The sequence below is a fragment of the Portunus trituberculatus genome, chromosome 2 (assembly GCF_017591435.1).
Source record: "Portunus trituberculatus isolate SZX2019 chromosome 2, ASM1759143v1, whole genome shotgun sequence".
NCBI lineage: Eukaryota > Metazoa > Arthropoda > Malacostraca > Decapoda > Portunidae > Portunus > Portunus trituberculatus.
Window position 1 is genome coordinate 1,032,994 of NC_059256.1, and position 20,642 is coordinate 1,053,635.

A 20,642-nucleotide genomic window follows, 5' to 3' on the forward strand; every position below is an offset into this window, starting at 1 on the left:
GTACACTTATTGCAGCTACTCAAAAATAAAGCACTTAACGTTGCTGGATCCTTCATTGGTTTCTGCTTTACGTTAACTGGAATCTACATTGAAGTCATTTTTAGTGGAAAACGTGGATCTTTTTCTCACATGTCAGAGTGGCAGACCAAAGGGACAAGAAATAATCAAAATAAAATGATGAATTGATTAAATATATGAAGCAATAAAAGGGAAACGAAGTCAGCCAAATTAGTTTTTTGTAGATGTTTTGATGCTGGTACTCTTTGGAAATCGTTAATGCAGCCGCAGGAGAAAATACAGAAATAGAAAAGTGCAGTGTGTGTGTGTGTGTGTGTTTCCTTTTCTTTTTGTGCGCAGGGCTTGTTTTGTGTGTGTGTAAGTAAGTAAGTAAGTAAGTAAGTCAGTAAGTTTATTGCCACATATATCTATACATGAATACATATACCTAATAACAAACTGTAGGAGTTTGTATTTACCCAAGAGCGGTACGATATGTTTACCTAGATATAACCAGGCGCCATGGGAACCAGGGTTGCCAACTGGCAGTTTTCATTACCAGATTTACCACAATCTGGTAATAAAAAACGAGTTTGGTAATGAATTACAGTGTTTTGGCAATCTGGTAATGGGAGTGTAAAAATTTGGTAATAAGTGAATATGTAAAGAAATAGGAATAAAAATATATATATATATATATATATATATATAGAGAGAGAGAGAGAGAGAGAGAGAGAGAGAGAGAGAGAGAGAGAGAGAGAGCGCTAGACACGTTCAGTTCCAGTATGGGACGGGCTCTTACAGGCCCACGGACAACACGCCTAACAGCGAGCGACCAAAATTCAATGAACTTCCATTTCCTCACCTCCAAGAATCTCTTGAACTTTGTGAAGAATACAGAAAAATTCTTTATCATCCCTGGAATAATGAAGAGGTCTTCAGCTCTGGAATCCCAGAAGATCCAGTTAACTTTTGGGCTTCAATAAAGAAATATGAAAAAGGTGGTAGAAAGCCATATGAAGCTCTGGCCAGATATAATTTGGCAGCATTGACAACGCCAGTGAGCAACGCACTTGTTGAGAGGATTTTTTCCCATGTTAATGCTGTAAAGACAAAAGTGCGAAATCGAATGAAACATAAGATGTTGGAGGCTATTTTGAGGATACGCACAACCTTGATTATGTCTGGAAAATGTTGTAAAGATCTGGGAACAAGGAGTCAGTCCTGGCCCCGCTTTGTCACAGCTCGCCTTGTACTCTTTCGCTCCACCAATAAACCAAGCAAGATCCTGGTGTTTCTGCATCCCCTCACACCCCAACATGGCGCAGTATCGTTTAAACTGGGGTGAGGCACCAGGACGCGTCCGAGGTAACCCCGGAATGGAGCAAGCAACCCTGGAAGAAGTAGTTACCGAAACACCGGCAAGAGACCGCGTGGCGCTTCATCCGCCATTACCAAGCCCTCCCGCCACAGCTCCCAGGCCTGGGCCCTTCAGCACACCCCTCGCCCCATCTGCATCAACACGGTCACCTGGCGCACAAGCAGCTTCACCATCACATCGTCCGCCGGCTCCCCCGTCGGGTCCTGGGACGGCAACTCAAGGCATGTCACCGGCAGCGTTCGAGGCATGGGCCGTTAGCGTGGAAGACTACGGCCTGATCTGCGGGTGGTTCCCGCCTCTCGCCGCCCCATACGTGCGTCTCCTGTGCGACGGCAGTCTCCAGCAGCGTATCGACGCACGCTTCGACAAGCAGGACTTCCGGCAGCTCTCAACCAGTGCAGCGATAGAGGTGGTCAGAAGTGTGGTGGTGGGGCAGCGGTGCGAGGTAGGTGCATGGTCCGACCTCTTTCAGTACTCCCAGGAACCGGGAGATAGTGTCGATGTGTACGTGTCGAGGTGCCGTGCCCTGGCAGCCGAGTGCAATTTTCGCTGCCCAGAATGTGATAGTTCGCTGACCGAGTATATCATGAGCAGAAAAGTAGTCATGGGGCTCAGTGATCGCAACATGAAAGCTGAGGTGTTACGGTGCTTCCCTCGCCTGACGTCCGTAAGTGATGTGGTGAACCAGTGCGAGATCATAGAGGCCGCAGACAAGGTGGCAGGGCGGCGGGCCACAGGGAACGTGGCCGCCCTGGCGGACGCAGGAGCGTCCACCCCCCACCCACCGCAACCCCCAGCCCCCCCGCCACCGAGGTGTCAGCTGTGAACCACCAGCGCCGCGCCTGGAGCCGCAGCGCCTCCGGTCGTGCCAGCTCAGGGCGCAGCCAGAAGCGGTGCAAGGGCTGTGGGGACAGTGGGTGCGGCGGCAATGACAAGTGCCCCGCCCGCGACGCCACATGCCGCAATTGTGGGCGTAAAGGGCACTTCTGGCGCGTGTGCCGCGCCCTCACACCAGGCAGGGGCCCCGCTACCTCCAACGCAGTGATTGTAGGGGGCGTGGAGGCGACGGCAGACCTCTCAGTGTGCATCGTCTGCCCCTGGCCGCAGGCGGAGTGCTGCACCACGGCGGTAGCCGACACAGGGGCTCAGGTGTGCATCGCTGGCCGGCCCCTGCTGGAGTGTCTTGGTATCCCCCCAGGGCAACTTCACGTCTCACCCAGGACAGTCCGCCACGTCGCCGGTGGAGGAGTGAAGCTTCTGGGAAGCCTCACGTGCGAGGTGTCAGTGGGGCCCATCACCACGTCCGAGTGCGTATACATAGCTGAAGGGTGCAGCGGCTGTACTTGTCACTCGGAGCTTGCAGAGCCCTTCAGTTGGTGCCGCAAGATTTTCCTCGCCCGCAGCCAGAATCAGCGCGCTGACAAGCCCTGCGCCCAAGACCTCGGCCCACCCATTGTCACCGCCCTGCGAGTTGGTGGAAGAGAACGTGGGCGTCTAGAGAAATGGCTCCTGGAGGAGTTTGGACGCACGGTATTCGCAACAGAGCGCACACCTCTACCAGAAATGCGTAGCCCACCACACCACATCCACCTCCGCCCCGGCGCACGCCCCACGCGGTGCACGTACCCGCCACAGTCCCGCACCACTTCTACGACGAGGTACGGCGCCAGCTCGACGACGACATCGCCAGAGGCATCATAGAGGAAGTGCCAGCTGGAGAGCCGACCGAGTGGTGTGCGTGCATGGTGGTGGTGCCGAAGAAAAACGGGAAGCCACGCAGAACCGTGGATTTCCAGTAGCTCAACCAAGCTTGCCTGCGCGAGACTCACCACACCAGGACTCCCTTTGACCTCATCTCCAGCGTGCCCAAGCACACATTCAAGACCGTCGCTGACGCGTACTCCGGGTACCACCAGATACCCCTGGACAGTGCAAGCCGCAAGTTAACAACGTTTATCACCCCCTGGGGACGATTCCGCTACCGCAGGACTCCCATGGGGCACTGCGCAGCGCAGGACGCCTTCACGAAGCGCCTCGACGACGTCATGAGCGACGTGCCCAGGAAAATCAAATGTGTTGACGACACGCTTCTGCACGATGAAAGTGTGGCGGAAGCCTTCTGGCATACGTATGGGTTTCTACAGAAATGCCACGACAACGGGGTGACGCTGAGGCCTGATAAGTTCAGCTTCTGCAAGAGGAACGTCACGTTCGCCGGGTATGTACTCGGCTGGGAAGACTACCAGCCCAGTCACGACCTCATCAAGAGCATCGCAGACTTCACGATGCCTGCAAGCCCATCACTGACGGATATCAGGTCGTGGTTTGGCCTGGTGAACCAGGTGGCTCCCTTCTTAGCAGTTGCCCCATCATGGAGCCCTTCAGGAGCTCCTGAAGAAGCCAGCCGGCAGAACAGTCTATTGGGACGAAACACTCAACGCCATCTTCACGTCAGCGAAGGACACCATCAAAAAGCTAGCAGCAGAAGGCCTCAAGTTCTATGATACCTCACGCCCCACGGCCGTCCTAACTGACTACAGCCGGCAAGGCATAGGATTCGTCGTGTCGCAGCAGTACTGCCAATGCGTGTCCCTGGAGGCACCGATGTGTTGTCCCAACGGATGGAAGCTCGTCCTCTGCGGCAGCCGGCACCTGACCGCGGCAGAAAAGAACTACAGCACACTGGAGGGCGAGGCACTCGCGATAGCCTGGTGTCTCAAGAAGGCCCGCCTGTTCCTCTTAGGCTGCAAAAAACCTAACCTTCATCACCGATCATAAGGCGCTCACCAAAATCTTCGGTGACAAGGAGCTGAAGGACATTCACAACCCCCGCATCCTCAACATCAAAGAAAGGACCCTGATGTATAACTTCCGGGTCAAGTACATCAAGGGGGAAAAGCAACTGCGCCGCGGACGCTCTCTCGCGCTACCCAGCATTAGCAAGCGCACCAGAGGACTCAGACGAGGCTGACGATGAAGCAGTGTGCGCTGTCATGGTCGCCGCGGCAGCAGACGCCTCTACGGACGATGTGGGTCATGTGGTAGACCTACGTCATGTGGAGGAGGAGGCAGTCAGAGATGAGGAATATCGGCTCCTCCATGAGTGCGTGGCCAATGATGGTTGGGGTGAGCGGAAGGACGCCGAGCCGGCCGCGCTACGCCCGTACTTCAGAATGCGGCGGCACTTGTCGTGTCAAGGCAGCATTGTTCTATATACCAGCGATGAGAGATTCCCCCGCCTCGTCATCCCAGCCGCCCTCAGACGCACCGTGCTCGCCAATCTCCACGCCGGTCATCAAGGCAGAGACTCAATGCTTCGCAGAGCCAGGCAGTCTGTATACTGGCCCGGCATCGACGCAGAAGTGGAGCAAAACGACGCCAGTGCCAGGTGTGCGAGATGCACACGCCCTCTCAGCCAGCCGAGCCGCTCCTGCCCACCCCACCACCCCAGTTACCGTTTCAACAAGCCGTGGCCGACCTGTTTCAGCTACAAGGCAATGTGTACATCGCCTACGCCGACCGGCTGACAGGCTGGCTAGAAGTGGAACACCTGTCTGGGAAGCCACCAGCTCCCGCCTCATCACGTTGTTCCGGCGGTGGTTCACACGCTTCGGCATCCCTGAAGAGCTCTCATGTGACGGGGGCACCAACCTCACTAGCCACGAGTCAAGAAGGTTCTTCGAGGACTGGCGCGTCACCCTACGAATCTCATCATCCCACTACGCCCAATCTAATGGGCGTGCAGAAGCAGCTGTGAAGTCGGCCAAGAGGCTGCTAAGAGGCAACACAACTCGCGGGGGCTCCTTAGACACCGACAGCATTGCCAGGGCGATCCTCCAGTACCTGAACACACCCCTGCACGGCCTCGACGCATCCCCAGCGCAGCTACTGACAGGCAGACAGCTGCGAGACGCCATACCCGTGGAGAGCTCCCGCTACTTCATCAATGAGCAGTGGGGCAGAACACTGCGCGATCGGGAACGTGCCATGATCGACACGTCAGTCAACTCATCCATACGGCACGACCAGCACGCCCACAGCCTGACACCCTTAAGGCCCGGGCAGCGAGCACGCATCCAAAACCCATCCAGCGGGCGGTGGGATCGGGTGGGAACCGTGCTCGAGCTGTCTGCACCCCGCCAGTATCTTCTACGACTCGACGGTAGTGGGAGAGCGTCCATACGGAATAGACGTCATCTTCGTCCTCTCATCGGTGAACCACAGCTGTCGGATGATTTGACTACGTCCCATACACCTGTGCGCGTCACCACACCACGGCCTCGTCGCACCCAGCGAGCACCAAGGCACCTTGATGATTATGTCTTGAACTCTCCTGTTTAGTTTAACTCACTGTGTCACTCCAGGACATGTATTATGGTTACTTTTCATTTGCTACCCACAGTGTATATTATTTTTCATTTGTATCATTACACCATCCAGTGTAATTGGGGGGAGAGTGTAGGAGTTTGTATTTACCCAAGAGCGGTACGATATGTTTACCTAGATATAAGCAGGCGCCATGGGAACAAGGAGTCAGTGCTGGCCCCGCTTTGTCACAGCTCGCCTTGTACTCTTTCGCTCCACCAATAAACCAAGCAAGATCCTGGTGTTTCTGCATCCTCATAGGCAGAACCTGTCGAGCTAGAGCTCCTTGACAGATACATTTTTAGGCAGAACCAAAGTCGAGCTAGAGCTCCTGTGACAGATTATATTAGTTAATAATAATAATAATAATAATAATAATAATAATAATAATAATAATAATAATAATAATAAATAATAATAATAATAATAATAATAATAATAATAATAAATAAACAACAGAACATAATCATGCAGTCATGAATGCATAATAATTTTATAATAACATGAATAATAATTTTATAACAGTAACATAATATACAAAAATAATATCAGAATAAATATACTCAATCATAATAAGCCTATAAATTTTGGAGGGAAAACACATAGTTCTTTAATATCTTCTTAAATTGATTAATATTACCCGTATTGCAAATGTTTTTAATGTCAGTAGGTAAAGTATTCCATATCTGTGGGCCAGAATAAAAGATACTATTTTTAAAAAGAGTTGTTCGGTATGGTGGACATACTAAATTAACATTGCTATTTCTGGTGCAGTGAGTACTTTGTAATAATCTGAAAACTGTAGTTCCCTGTGTGTGTGTAATGTTTTTGAATATGAACAGAAGAAGAAAGTACTTATGGATGGAGAACACATTTAAAATTCTGTGATCTGAGAAAATACCTGATGCTGAATCGAATTTACCTTTATAAAATATACACCTTAAGATTTTATTTTGTGCAATTTTTAATTTATTAATGAAGGAAGGCCAGGTACATGCCCAAACTGACACACAGTATATAAGATGAGGGTAACATAAGGTATAATAGATGCTTATCATTGATTCGGTAGTCAGATGGTTACGTACCTTGTATAGTATGCCACACATCTTTGATAATTTTGAATATACATTATTTATATGATAGTTCCAATTTAAATTTTCGTCTATATGAACACCCAGGAATTTAGTATGTGTCACATTGTTTAACGTTTCGCCTTCTAACAGCAGTGGTGGCAGATGGTAGTCTAAAGATCGATTCTGGAAGAGGATATAATTAGTTTTGGCAATGTTGAGTTTTAATTTATTATTTTTAATCCATTGATTGATTAGTTCTAGTTCTGTGGTTAGGTTTATATGCAAACTAAGTATATCCTTGTCGCCTAGTAATAGATTGGTGTCATCAGCGTATATAGTATATTGTAGTTTTGAGCTGGCGTTGGTAATGTCATTTATATAAACAAGGAAAAGTAGTGGTCCTAATATTGATCCTTGCGGAACACCTTTAGATATGCTTTTAAGGGAAGAATAAATATCATTACAAAAGACGGACTGATATCGGTTGCTCAAATAGCTTTCAAAAAGCTGCAGTGGTACACCTCTAATACCAATATGCTTCAGTTTGTCTAATAAAATGTGGTGGTTCAAGGAATCAAAGGCTTTGGATAGATCAATAAATACACCAGCTACATGTTGTTTTGATTCTAGGTGCTTGTATACATTGTTTGTAAATTCTACTATTGCAGACTCTGTGGAGTGATTTGCACGAAAACCATGTTGATGTTCAGATAGAAAATTATGTTTTTCCAAGTAGTTCAACAAACGAGTTGCAATGACTTTTTCAAATATTTTGCTGAAAGCTGGTAAAACTGAGATGGGACGGTAGTTGTTAATATCATTCTTACTGCCTGATTTATGTATTGGAATTACTTTAGCTATTTTTAGTTTATCTGGGAAAATCCCTGTTTTTAATGAAATATTAACTATGTGCGTTAATGGGTTTAACAAGAAGGTGGATGTGTGCCTTAAAATTTTAGGTGACACTTCATCATAGCCGGGTGAACTAATATTAAGGGCCTGTAAATAGCTTTCAATTTCTGTGGGACATACAGGAGGTAAGTACATAGAAAACGTAGGAGGGTTAACAAGGTAGTTACGGTGGCTACCATCTTGTGTGTGATTAAGTGTTATACCTGCTTTTAGGAAATGATCATTAAATTTACTAGCGGTTTCAGAGCAAGGTGGTATTAATTCTATTTTATGGTCATTACTAGTGTGATAATTTCTGCCAAGTATAGAGTTTATAGATTTCCAATGTGATCTTGGATTACCTTGGTTATCCTGTAATTGATTTTTTAAATAATTACTTTTTGCTTCTCTTAAAACAATAGTTAGCTTGTTTCTATATTTCTTGTATGTTTCTTTATATATTATTGGCCATTTATGTGCAAGTCTCTCAAGTCTGTGTTTCTCTTTAATGGAGTTTCTTAAGGCTAATGTGATATGTGGGCTTTTTTCTTTTTTACTATTTAAATAAATTTTTCTTTTTGGAAAATGCTTTTAAATAAACTATCAAATTCATTAAAAAATGCCTTAAATGCTTCGTTGGGACAGCTTAATTCAAATAAGTTACTCCAGTTAACCTGTGAAAGATCGTTGCCAAAATTATTTAAAGCGGTTTGTGTCAAAGGTCTTTTTATAATACTTATTGGGTGACTTCGTTTTGGAAAATTAAGCTTAAATTTAGAAACTACTGGATAATGATCAGTGATGTCTGTCCTTATTATATAGTTATAACAATTTAATTCAGCATGTGATGCCCAAATATGATCAATCAGTGTAGCACTCGTGTCAGTAATCCTGTGTGTGTGTGTGTGTGTGTGTGAGTGAATGAGTGAGTGAGTGAGTGAGTTGCCGAGGCTAAAGTGCATGGAGGTAGCCAAGGAGAAGCACTGTACTTATTTCTGTGTGTGCTGGAAAAGGGTGAAGGGTGAAGGGAGGGAGGAAGCCACATATCCATTCTCTGTGTAACCTCTTCATTCACTTTGCATTGAGACGAATCAGTATTACGTCTTCGTTTTGTTTATTGTGACTGATGCATTGCCATGAGTGAAGCTCCGAGTAACCTTGACAACTTTTGGGGCCGCCGTGGTACAGTGGAACCATGCGTCCGAGGGATCTCCAAGCGCACGGGTTCGAATCCTGTCCACGGTCCGAGTGTAGGTTAGGTTTCCTCACTCGGGGCAACGGTTTCCTAGCGGATGGGCTTTGAGATAGGAGGTACCCGAAAAAAGCATCCCCATTAGCCCATAAACTCCCGTGAAAAGCCCACATGGTATACATAAAAAAAATAAAAATAACTTATCTTTACCACACAAATGACTTGATTTGATGTATTAATTTGATCATTCAGTTTAGAGGCATTCTTTATCAGCATTGAGTTAGTTCATGGTTCTTTGTGGGCCTAATGTATTAAGAACTTAGTTGTTTATCCGTTCATTGCCTTGAACCTGCTGCTGTGATAAACTCAGGTCATTTTGCTTCGCCGCAGTGCTAATTATCCTCATTTGTTTTCCCCTTCAAGTTAAATTATTATCAATGCAAACTCTGTATTCCCGACTGTGTCGTGGCATTATCTATAAATGGACACTTTTCATAAGTAAACGATCTTCTGTGCCCCTTTATCATGTTTTATCTCATATGGAGTCTTCCCTTCCTGTATGTTGTCACGAGCAAAACATTTGTGTTCCCCTCTCTTTCCCTTGTTACGTTCACCGGTTAAATGGGTAAGATTGGCATCCGGGAGCCGGTGAACAATAACAAAAAAAAAAAAAAACACTGCAGGTTCAACTGGTGAGGATATGCAAAGGGGGCACTCAAGAAGCTATTTAATAACCCAATAACAATGAAACTGACATACAGATATAGATATAACATGAAACTGACATACACATAGATATAACATGAAACACATGAAACTGACATACATATATAGATATAACACATAAATAAATATAACAATAAAGAACCCAACTTAACAATACCTAACAATAATACTAATCCTATATGGAGGCAATGTGGAAAAAACGGGACGAGGGAAAGTGATACTTATGAGGTGTCGCAGTGGTGAAGTGCTGGGTGAGGTGGATCTCACGGTAGTCCAAGAGGCATAGTGTTCACTGGTTGAGGCCTTGACCTCAACTGACTTCCAGAAATCAGGGAGCTCGCTTAACACTTCTGCTTGAGTCGAATGGGGCCGCGTGAATCCAACTTCGGGACAGTAGCGGGGCTTCATGACACGGTGACGTGGAGGGTTCATGAGACAGTGACGTGGAGGATTCATGAGACGGTGACGTGGACGGGAGGTGGAGAGGTGGCGAACGAGGTAGCAAGCGGAGGAGGTGATGGTAGTGAATATGTTACGGGCGGGCCGTAACACCGTCTACCAGCCCCATAATCCCCATGTCTCTTTCTCTCCATTATCAAGGCCTTTTCACACCGGAGACGAGGCACACGACGCAGGAGAGTCGGGCTGACTTTGATTGTTATGAGTATGTTCACAACGGGCGCGATGTTTGACGAGGCGTTCGCTGTGGTAGAGGCTGGATTACGAGTACTTGACAGTTCTTTACGTGGAGAAGAAGGACGAGGAGATGGAAGAAGAGGAGTTAACAATGTTATCCTTAGCTTTGAATAATAAGAGGTAAAGGAATAGGATACATCAAGCAAATATGAAACGACTGGAATGTGGTGACTATCATCATCTTGTTTAAGAGCTAGAAATGGATGAGAGAAATTTGGATAGCATTTCAGACTGACTCCAACTCAGTTCTCTGAAGTTCCATCATTCAGTGAACAAGATATTAAGAAGCAAGGCACCAACTACAGGACATTCATCAGTTCACAGAGAAGGACAGTGAGTGAATGAGTGGGAGAGAGTTGAGGAGTAAGCTGTCAAGTCAGTGCGGTCAAAAAAAGGTGTGGGTCTCTGGAGACGAGAGCACAAAGGCGGGAGTCCCAAGGCGCATGACCCATCGATGCTATGGCAAGAAAGGTCACCTGCCCGGCAATCTTAGAATCGATGCGCGCGGTGTGGGTGGCATCTGGCCCAAAGTTTCGCATCCGGTGTGAACACTCCTATTGGAAATACGCGATTTTAAGCCACGCGGCTTCGCGCCTCGTGCGTCGTGTGCGTCGTCTCCGGTATGGAATGGCCCTTTCACTCTCTTGTTCCTGTCTGCCGGTGGATCTTTGAGTGGACCGTCTGCCTCACTGCTTCCTTCATGAGACTGTCCTCCTCCATACGCCCACACCACTTCACTTTTGCTTCTCTTGACTTTGTGGACGATATTCTGAAACACTTTCCATAGCTCTACTATTTTTGAAAAGTTAGGTGTATTTAATTAAAGTCAATCTTACTTTCAAGGTGTTTTTTCTTTAAGTTTTAACAATAATTTGACAAGATATCTGCATTACTGGAAGGGGGAACACACTTTTTACTGTCACATAGTTGCTATTCTTTTCGCACCAGCCTTTGACATTGCTGTTCCGTTTCTTATACTGGTAGTTAGTGGAGGTTAGTTCTACAAATAGCCGTGTAGGGATCTCGGGTTCTGTTGGGGTTTGTCTTCCTCTTACGTATTCCTTCGTGCAAACACTCTCAGCTGTATGGCGAGTGTGTTTTGGTGGAGAGATGTAACTGTGGTGGAATCACAGGAGAAGAGGTAAGGTACACAAACCACTGGAGGAGACACGGATACATGCATGGCGTCAACCCTCACTCTGGGCAAACGGTGAAAGGAGAATAAGTGGTAATCTATTGACGCCTTTGAATCCTAGTTTAACATATTTGGTCTTTTCCTGCACTTCATACGCACCCTGGTATTATTTGTAGCATTGCTTTGATATATTGCCTTCAATTCATTTGGTGCTGGAGGTCATGCTGGTGTTGAACGTATTAGGGACTGTTCAGTGAATACGTTCTTGGTCAATGTTTGGTGGACTGGTAAATCACTACTTGGCAACAGAATGCTTTGTCAATGTTTGGCCAAGGTGAGGGAATGTAATACTTGTTCATTGTCTGGTCATCAGAGTCTGTGTTTTCTCCACCATCAATTGATAATCTAAATAAAAATAATGATAAATAACTAATTAGACCGATTTAAAATAATCTTCTTATATAATATTAACCCCCATTAAGAATATATACACGTAAAAAAAAAACGAACGTCTAAGTCTGAATTTACACAAAACGAAATCATGAATGAAAGTTACAATAATGATGATGATAAAAAAATAAATGGACAAATAAATGCTATTGCCAACCGGTAATAAAACCAAAGATTGAATTAAATTAAAATAAATTAAAAGTACCAAACTACGAATAAGAAGTATAAAAGAATCCAGACTAACAACATTACTCCTAACATTTCTAATAACATCATTAACAATTGCAACATTTCCCTTCACTCGCCACGCCGGTCACTGTAGCATGTGTTATTTTGCCGTCGTGAAGGAATGAACGCGTCAGTCACCAAGAACGAGCGAGTCACGCAATCAGTCTTGTCATCGCTCACCAGAATTTTCCACGTCGCTCATAAATCTGTAAGCACACAAAGCGACGTCCGGAAAGAGAGAGAGAGAGAGAGAGAGAAATATTGCTCCTTGCTCACTAACTCACCCACCTGTATCCTCTCCACCACCACCACCACCATCACCACCAGTTCCTCTCTCCACCACGGACACAAACATGTCTTGGAATGTTATTCCGCCGCCCAGAATGACCTAACCTAACCTAAGCTCGCCATACCACGGGACCTACCGAGTGACGAGCGGTGGCGGGTGTGTACAAATGGTGTGTCTGTATTGCAAGGTGTTGGTGGAGGTGTGTTGGTTTGTTTGTCAGTGTATTCTGTGTTGGTATTGAATATTCAAAGGTAATGTCATCTTTTTCTGATGGACTAACTTACAGACTGGCTGATGGATTGACTGACTGGCCGGCTGGCTGGCTGATAGATTGACTGACTGACTGACTAACTGTCAGGCTGATAGATTGACTGACTGGCTGAATGACTAACTGACTGACTGACTGACTGTCTACTTGATAGATTGACTGTCTGGCTAACAGCTTGACTGAGTGAGTGAGTGACTGACTGACTGACTGTGAGGCTGATAGATTGACTGACTGGCTGAATGACTAACTAACTGACTCACTCACTGTCTGCTTGATAAATTGACTGTCTGGCAGACATATTGACTGAGTAAGTGACTGAGTGACTAACTGACTCTGGCTTATAGAATGACAGTCTTGTAGTCTGGCTGATTGAATGACTGACTGTCTGGCTGATAGATTGACCGTCTGTCTGGCAGAATGACTGACCGACTGACTGACTGATAGACTGACTAGTATACAGTGTGTCTCTCTTGAGCTAAGGTGTGTATATGCTATGGGATTCGATAGTTCAAATATTTTTAAGTGGACAATAGTATATACACATTTACCATACTTTGCTTTATTATATGAAAACTTAGAGTTGATTTTTTTTTCTTCCTTTTTTTTTTTTTTTTCCTTTTTGTAGCGAGTTTTGCTCCTCCTTGGTGGGCCACCGCTTACCCACCTCCCACCTCCATGGTGCGCTTTATACTCCAATATTGCCTCGTGACGTTCAGGTATCAGTACAATTTTCCTTATTTCCATATGTTTTTCTTTTTTCTCGTGGTAATGCAAAATATCAAACGTTTAGATTGTTTCTTTAATTTTCTTTCAAATATGAACATTATTAGCGTCATCGTGTTTTCTTATTTCCTCGACGTGAGATGGACAAAGTTGCAACGGTTGTGCCGTTTCTTTTGTTTCTTTGTGTCTTGAAAGAATCCACAATCCGGCTTTTACGCTGATATTTCTTTCGTTATAAACTTCTGATTTACTGAGTGGCTGACTTGCTAACTGGCTGACTCACTGACTGACTGACTGATTGACTAGCTACTGGCTGGCTGGTTGACTGGATCAAGTGCGTGTGTCGAATGAAAGAGAATGGCACGAAAAAAGGAGTGTGAGGCGAAGTGAAGAGTAAGAGGGAGCGCTCGCCAACTAGGAGGAGGATGATAAAAAGGAGGAAACGAAAAGTCAACCATTGATGTGAAAAGAAAAGTCCTTACAATACCACACACACACACACACACACACACACACACACACACACACACACACACACACACAAGGATATGATGAAAAACATTATTACGAGTATGATACGTCCAAAGTTGGAATATGGAGCAGTGGTGTGGTCACAGAGCTTGAAAAAGGATATAAGAAGATTAGAACAGATCCAGAGGGTAGCTACAAAGATGGTTCCGGAACTAAAGGACCTAACATGTGAAGAAGAGGCTGAAGGAAATGAAACTGCCAACCTTACAAGATAGAAAAGAAAAGGAAACCTAATAACATTCTATAAAATATAGTTAATAGCATTGAAAAGATAGACAAGCAAGACCTGGTGACGGTGACAGAAAAAACTGCAAGGAAAAAATGAGATGGAGAGAAGATAAGGAAGAGGCAGTGCGTGAAGGATATTGGAAATACAGTTTTCCACATAGAACGGTGGAATAGTGGAATACATTGAAGTATGAAGTTATTACAGGACATGATATGCATAGATTTAAAGTAAAATTAGGTAAGTGGAGGTAAGGAGACAGGACACTATGAACCCCGCTCGAACCCTGTACAATATTGTAAAACTAGGTAAATACACACACACACACACATACACACATACACACGTAGGCAAGTGAGGTTATCATTACGGTTTGGTTAGGTGTACTGTACTTGTGTGTCGTTCAGTGCATTATCCAGGTGTTCAAGGCAGTAGAGGTTGAGGTGAAGAGGTGACAGTAAGAAGGCGGCCTTCCCTGTAGCGGTGACGTGCAGGACCGCCTCGTCTTCTTTGTGGGTCTGTATCGTGTCGCTCGCCTCGTGTAGCTGGCGCGGTCACTCACTGTGGCGTTATTGATCTTATAATGAGTGGCAGTACTTCTTTGTTGGTCGGTTTTTTTTTTTTTTTATTCTTGTTAGTGTTGTTGGTGTTATTATTATTACTTGTGGATCTGCTTCAACTACTACTACTACTACTACTACTGCTATTACTACTACTGCTACTACTCCTACTACTATTACTGCTACTGTTGTTGCTATTGCTGCTGCGGCTGCTGTTGCTAATGCTACTACTACACACAATTTTTTTTCACCTCAAGCAACACCAAAAATTTAAGTCTCAAAATCTTAGACTGTATTTTGTGAGGGTGTTGTCAACCTAATAGCGCGTACGACTGTGGGAAGACGCCAAGCAGAAGGATCGGACCACTGTTTAGGTCAGGGTTGTCGTACGTCCAGACTTTTCCAGACATGTTCGGAATTCACGTGTTGAAATCTGCGTCCAGGGGAGACTTCTAGAAATTATTCAGATATCCGGAATGTTAGCTTCTATCAATTAATAACTTTAGAAAATGTCATATTTCTATAGATTAAAATGGTGGGAGAGAGGAAGAGGGAAGGGTTTACCGGGTGGCAGCTGTTTTCGGGCCAGAGATTGCCTCACTGAATTCCTGCAGACCTTTCCCTTGAGATTGGTGGTGAGCCGCTGCTAGCTAAGCGAGACTCATTAGGACTTTTTTTTTTTACTTAGCAATTTTGAGGCCATTTCTAAGCTCTGTTTCTCTCTCTCTCTCTTTTCTCCACAGGCTTGCACCCCACACACACACACACACACACACACACACACACACACTCGGTCTTTAAGGGAACTGGCAATCCAGTGGGCCATTTTTTTTATATTGTTTGTTGCCCTGCGCCAGTTTCCCCTCGTGCATTAGAAAATTTTAAAGACATAAGGTTTTAGATTTACTTAGTTAACAAAAGAGGAGGAGGAGGAGGAGGAATATTAACGTAAACACATTAAAACATTTTATATATATATATATATATATATATATATATATATATATATATATATATATATATATATATATATATATATATATATATATATATATATATATATATATATATATATATATATATATATATATATATATATATATATATATATATATATATATATATGCTATGTCTCCTCGGCGAGATCCGTAAATTGGATAATGACCAACCAACGTGTTACAGATGTTGGAGAGTCGGTCATATATCCCGATACTGTGTTGCTTCAGAGCGCTGTGCCTGGTGTTCAAAGCCTCACGACTGCCGCAGCTGCCCGCACCGTGGTCCCCCACTACTACCGTCGCCCGCTGCGGAGGGACGAGCTGAGCGACCAACATCGCCTCCAATAGAACTCACTTCCAAATGGCGCTGTCCTCGTTGCCAGGAGCCTGGTGTCAGTGTGTGACACGGTTGCTCAAGACGCCCACCACCAGTTCCATCATCGTCACTCTCTCGGCCCACGCTATCCACGCAAGCATCTGCTGATGGACCATCAGGTTCAACTGCTACCACTTCACCACCACAGGTACAAGCTCTTCGCAGCGTTGTGGATGAATTGAAGACTCGCTGTAACTCCCTTGAAGCGCGTCTGGACACCATTGAAGCTCGACTGGCCAGCCTTATCACCAATCAAGCCAGCGTGGAGGAACGGCTCACCTTGCTGGTGGACGCACAACAAACGGTCCTCACTTCCATCTCAGCAACACAGGAAAGGTTTGGTAAATTAAGAGTCACGCATTGATTAATTTAGCAGTGCCTTTAGTCCCTCTCGTACCGTTTCTCAGATTACCACTCGTCCTCTCTCAGACACTCGTAAATTAAAAAAACATGCTCTTCGACAATAGGGTTTCATTAGATATCATATCTTGGAATGCATGTGGAATAACCCGCCTTTGACAAGCTTGCTACCCTTCAGAGTTATGTGTATCGCTTCCACCCACAAGTTATCTTCATTCATAGGAGGGCCTCGACACGACAGAGAGGCTCCTGTGTTGACAAGCTATGTCTCCTATGTCCACCACGCAAGAAATGGGCTTATTACTTACCTCCACTCATCCGTACAACATAAACTACTACGTTGTTCTACTGACGTTGACACTACTTTTCAGCTTTTTTAATTAACTCTTGGAGCTGGTCAGATACAAATATGTAATGTTTATTGTGCTCCTGCCGTCCTAGTCACTGCTTCTTTTTCACCACCAGCAGGTCAAGGAATGCTTTACATGGGTGACTTTAATGCTCGTCATCAGGAATTTAGTGACGCCGCCTCAACACCTAACACCAATGGACGCCGTCTTCTCCAGTACGTACGTAGTAACCACCTCACACGCTGGCCTACTGGTGGAGCGACGCATGCTCGAGGAGGGACGCTCGATCACCTCTTCACGTCTGGTCTGGCGGCAACCCGTGTCAACTGTTCTTCCATCCCTTGTCTCTTCTCGGATCACGTTGCCCTCAAGTTTCACTACTCTCTGCCAGCAGGTCCAGAATCTGTCCACCATCGTCCATACATAGCCTATATGACAGCCTATCTTCCACAGTTTGATCTCCGGTCTCCAGACTCGCTGTATTCTTCACTTGTGAAAGCTACACATGATTTCTATAATCTATATGTTTCTAGGCCTCACATCCAAGTGACCACAGAGAGCCTTTTCCTGGACTCTTGATGAGTACATTCTTCAAGCTGAGAGGACAGCAGTGGAAGCTGGTCTACGGTTCCAACAAGATCCAACAGCTGAGAATCTGCGCCAGTATGAAGTCTCCAGGGATGAAATGGTAGGTCTCCAGAAATGTGCGAGGACGGACTCTTGGAAGAAGCTCACTGACAACATCAACCATCAGACGAGTGTGGGAACCATGTGGCAGCTGATTAGGAGGGTCATCAAAATGAAGCCTGCCAGTGCGCTTCATCACAATCCGGGTGAGTACGCTCAGGAACTCCTTGATGTCTGGGCTGCCCAGTCTAGTGTCAGCAGTCTCCCTGAAGATGTCCAGGAAGCGCTTTCTGTCAGGGAAGACTACCGAGCCGTCCGTCTGATGCAGGCATTGCTGGACAAAGATGATGATAAAGACACACTCATCACATAGGACGAACTGCGCCGGGCTCTTGCTAGAGGTAAAGCCACAACACCAGGGGATGATGGCACAACTTATTCTGTCCTCAGATTGCTGCATCGAGTGCCTGGAAATCCTCTACTGCAGCTATATAATCTTTGCTACCGTCAGGGATCTGTGTCTGCTTCCTGGACCAAGAGTACGATCATCCCCATCCCCAAACCAAGTACCCACAAATTTCAGGTCAGTTTCATTAACATCATGTTTCAGCAAAGTACTGCTGCCCAGTCTCCTGTACCGGCTGGAAGATGTACTCTCGTCTCGACTGTTCGGCTTCCTGCCACAGCGCAGCACCCGCCACTGCCTGGCTGAGCTATACACGCGCCTCTCCTCCAGCAGTATAGTTACCTTCATCGACCTCAAGAGCGCGTTCGACACTGCAAACCGGGATATAATTCTTGACTAGTTGGTAGAGTTTGGCATCAAAAGGCGAGTATTGAAGTGGATACGGGCATATTTAAGCAACAGAAAGTCTCGGGTCTCAAAGAGGCCTACAGTTCCACCAAGAGTTTTAATTTGGGGACTCTGCAGGGAGGAGTACCGAGTCCTTTTTAATTTAACACCTGTATGCACCGTTTGATCTCCCTCTTGCCTGACACTCCAGGAATTACAGTCACGTGTTATGCCGATGATGTCTGCATTCATTCTCACTTTCCAGATGACCTCCAGCATTATCTTCACTCCTTCCATGCAGCTGCTGCGGCCAGTGGTCTTGTCATCTCGAAGGTAAATGTACCAAAGGGCGTGGTGATGGCGGTTTTTGGGATGTCATCTGTTTGCACTGGTACCCTTTCAGTAGGTCAAGCTTAGAGAAGATCTTGGTGCCATGGAGGAAGGAGGTGACATCGGCGATGTTAGGCAGTGGGTAGTGGTCTGGTTCTGTCTGATCCGTTAGCTGCTGGGGGAAGTCTTACTAATGCTTTCATCTTGAGGAGGGCCTCGGAAGGTCTTTGGTCACCGATAGGCTGCTTGGAGCTGTGTTACTCTTGATAAATGTTTAGCATTTTTGATGTGCACAAAAACATATGTAAAGCATTTATGCATTAGTATTTAATGTTTTATGAGGCATCATGTTGATGCGCACTTGTTTGAGTGCGGTTCTTGACTCTATAGCCTCAGGGTGTCACTCACGCCATAGGGAGTTGAGATTGCCGATGCAAAGGCATCTCTCCCAACAACAACCTGAACCTGAATGTAAACCCTACGTACAGTAACATAATAGTACTGTTTATCACCACCACTGCCACCACCACTACTACAGTTAATACTATTAGCCCACCTAATAGCACATGCCTCTCATATTACTTAAGTGTCAAATTAACACGGGTGAAGTATGTTGCCATAGAAACTCGTCTGAAATTTCTTCTAATATGGCCTCTCAATATTACACCACTTCTCTCGCTCACCTTAGTCTCCTCTCTCACCTGCCTTCTTGTTCTCAATGCAGCTTCGGCCTTATGGTGTGTTCCAAAGGGTGCCCTGTGTGGCATTACTGTATTGAAGCAGCGGCTGTGTGTGTGTGTGTGTGTGTGTGTTTGTTGGATGGGTGGTATAGTGTTAGTGCTTCTAATCAGTTTGTCCATTTTTCAGTTACTAGGACGTGTCTTCATACTCATTCTGGTTACTGTTTGATGATTCTGTACAGCTTCAAGAAACTCGTGTAAGGATTCAAAATAGTAAAGACTGAGGCCATTAATCTTCTGACCTCCAAGACCCTTCCTGATGTCAATAAAATGGTTTAACACACAAAATACTCAATTAAAACAGTGAAGATTGGGCCCGTTAATCTTCTGACCTCCATAGACCCTTCCTAATGTCTAATAGTACATAAAACTTAATTAGAATAGTGAATACTGTGGCCATTAATCTTCTCCATTGACCCTTCCTAATGTCAATAAAATGGTCTACACAAAATATGGTAAAAAAAAAAAAAAAAAAACGCGTCCAAGTACTGAAGGGAATCTTGATGTGAAAGAAATGCTAGCAAGTTTATAGGTCTCTTTCATTTCAGTGCTCATCATGTCGGTTCGCTTTGGTGGTGCAGAGATGAAGGAAGAGTGTGGCTCTATCTTGCACCTTCAACACCACCAAGCCATCACTACACAGACACCACCACCACCACTACCATTACTGCTGTTCTTAAACGTTAATGGTATTCTGTAAGTAATTTGTGTATATGATAGCCTATAATGGGTCTTTAATGGTGTTTTCAAGAGTACATGGCTAGTCTGATAAGCCCATTTTTTTTTTTTTTTATTCGTTTTCTTTCTATCTCTTGTGTTATTCCTTTGTTATTCCCATGTATCTTGTTTTATTTCCATTTCCTCCATTTATCATCCATTTCTTCTTTCTATCTTGTATTTTAATCTTCACTTCCTTCTCCTTCTCTTCTCTCTCCCACCCTTGTTGACCAATAGCGTGGCTTCATGAATGTGGTGTCAGATCAGCTGCGAAGAGAGAGTTGGGAATCAAGAAGAGCGGACGGGACATGTTCTTTAAGAGAATGCCTAATAGTTTATATAGAGAAAGAATTATTGTGGTTTTCAGCTTCATAGTTACAATAAAAAAAAAAAAAAACTGGTATCTTTTTCCAAACAATTTAATCAAGTGTTGAAGTTAATAGAGTCTTCCCTTAAATTAATTTGTTTTCTCTAGTGAGGTTAATCCTGGTGTGAAATCTACGAGAGTTAAATTGACAGGGTTCAACAGTTACTGAGAATAGGAAGATTTGAGCTAATTTCAGATAGATGTGGAGTAAATCTCTCTCTCTCTCTTCAATTCTGTTCCATTTCTTCTCTCT

At 45.1% G+C, this 20,642-nt stretch overlaps 1 protein-coding gene across 5 annotated transcripts in view; it reads left to right on the top strand.

Moving 5' to 3' along the window:
• Window positions 1–20,078, top strand: part of LOC123507244 — a 43,047-nt gene extending 22,969 nt beyond the window's left edge. The window contains exons 3-4 of one of the 5 annotated variants that reach the window (XM_045260009.1): window positions 15,914–18,568; window positions 19,854–20,078. The gene's annotated coding sequence lies outside the window, so the exon portion shown is untranslated. Of the gene's footprint in view, window positions 533–15,913; window positions 18,569–19,853 lie in introns of those variants that run through there. The other 4 variants (XM_045260000.1, XM_045260030.1, XM_045260017.1 and 1 more) reach the window with 4 other exon arrangements.
• Window positions 20,079–20,642: the final 564 nt, after the last annotated feature.